The sequence below is a fragment of the Ovis canadensis genome, chromosome 17, assembly GCF_042477335.2.
Source record: "Ovis canadensis isolate MfBH-ARS-UI-01 breed Bighorn chromosome 17, ARS-UI_OviCan_v2, whole genome shotgun sequence".
NCBI lineage: Eukaryota > Metazoa > Chordata > Mammalia > Artiodactyla > Bovidae > Ovis > Ovis canadensis.
Genome location: NC_091261.1, coordinates 70142747 through 70145035, shown reverse-complemented (window position 1 = coordinate 70145035; position 2289 = coordinate 70142747).

The following is a 2289-nucleotide window of genomic DNA, read 5'->3' as shown; positions in this document are numbered from 1 at the left end:
ACCTCAGAGACCAACAGTAAGCAAATATTCCAGGTTGTTAAGTAAACATAAATGTGCAATACTCTGTGAAGAAGAATGAGGCAACAGGAGCAATGACAGGGGACCCAGCCTTAGACTAAGATCAGGGAAGGCTTCCTGGAGGAGGTGACGCTTAACTGTGTTCCAAAGGAGGGATGAGTGGAGAGCAAGATGGTAGACAAACATTTCAGCAAACGAGCTTGTATGCATGCTAAGTTGCTTCAGTTGTGTCTAACTCTTTTCAATCCCATGGACTGTAGCCCACCAAGCTCCTCTGTCCATGGGATTTCCCAGGCAAGCATACTGGAGTGGGTTGCCATGCCCTCTTCCAGGGGATCTTCCTGACCCAGGAATTGAACTTGTGTCTCTTATGTTTCCTGCATTGACAGGCAGGATCTTTACCACTAGTGCCACCTGGGAAGCCTCAGCAGAGGAGAGCTAGAAGTAAATGTGAACAAGATGAGTCTGTTCCTGCCTCAGGACCTTTGCACTGACTATGTTCTCTGGCTGACATACTTTTCAACCAGTTCCTTTATGAGATCCTGGAAGCTCTGTGACTCCCCCACATTTGTGGTTTGTGTGACTCTGGCTGTCTCCTTGCATTGATTCTTCCTGTAAGCAGAACACCCAATTTCCCCTTCTTGGTTCCTTTGAGGAAGAGAAAGGTGAGGAACTGCTCTGTCTTTGTTGCTAGGCCTGGTCAAGAGAATCCCTGTTAAAGCACATGAGGCTCACAGCTTCAAGCATGGACTCTGGAGCCAGACTACTTGGATGCAAAGCCCAGGTTTTTTCACTTTCCAGCTGTGTGACCTCTGGCAAGCAAACTTCCATTTTGAGCAGGCTGTAAAAATAGGGATTTAAAAATGAACCTATCTATGGAACAGAAACAAAATCAGGGACATAGAGAATAGGCTGATGGTTGTCAAGGAGGAAGGGGTGGGAGAGGATCGGAGTTGGGGTTTGGGGTTAGCAGATGCAAACTCTTATCTACAGAATGGGATAAACAGCAAGGTCCGACTGTATAGCACAGGGAACTATATTCGGCATCGAGTGATTAAACCATAATGGGAAAGAATATGAAAAACAACGTGTATCTATGTATGACTGAGTCACTTTGCTATATAGCGGTAATTAACACAGCATTGTAATTCAACTACACTTCAATTAAAAAATAAATCAAAAACAGTAGGGATGAAGGGACTTCCTTGGCAGTTCAGTGGTTGGGACTCTGCACTTTCAATGCAGGGGGCTTGGGTTCAGTTCCTAGCTGGACAGCTACAGTCCTGCAAGCTACGTGGCTGCAGTCAAAAAAAAAAAAAAAAGGGATAAAAATATTCTCCACCACTCAGTTCTAGTGAGAATTAAACGAGAAAATGCATGTAAAGTACTAGGCATGGAGCCCTGGACACTCAATCAATAGTAACAAAGATAATAGTAACAACGTGCAGCCACTGCTTGAGAAGAGAGAGAGAGGAAGCAGACAGACCCGCCGGGAACGAGAAGGGAGAATGTCCCAAGCCGGAGCTCCAGACCGTCCCCAGAGACAAAGGGGGGCAGTTACTGAATGACTGATGACTTCAAGCCCCGGCTGCGTTTCCTGGAAGCCTTTAGCCTTGAACCCGAGGGTGTCTCTCCAGCTGGACCGTGGGCGTGGAACTGAGCAAATACGCCATCATTGATCAGCCGCTGTGGTCCAGAAGCTTCCCTAGAGGCCGGGATGTGAGTGAGTGGGAGTCCCCTTGGGGTCTGGTCAGCTGTGTCTGCACAAGAGGCCAGCAAAGGAGGATGGGGTTGGTGGGGGGATGCCTCTCAGCCTGGTTCTGTGGGGCCTCTGACCTCTGTTGTCAGGAGCAGACCCTTCCTAACTGCTGACGGGTGCAGGCAGGGAGCGTCAGTATGGTGGGTCCTTGGGAACCTTGAAATCAACAGTAAAAAGTTTACTGTTATTGTACTTTAAATAAACACTAATGCACTGCCCTAATTGTTTATTTTCTTGCTAAAAACGTCCTGCAACTCTGTGACATGAGTCTATTCTATTCCCATTTTCTTTTTTAATGATTATTAGCTCAACTCTTTGAGTGCATTCACTTCCCCCCACCCCTGTGAGTGTTTTTTGTTTTTTTGGCGTGGGATCTTAGTTCCTCCACCAGCGATTGAACCTGTGCTCTGCAATAGATGCATGAGTCTTAACCACTAGACCACCAGGGAAGTCCCAATCCTCATTTTCTAGAGTAGGGAAACAGGCTCAGAGAGGTGAAATCACTCCTGCAA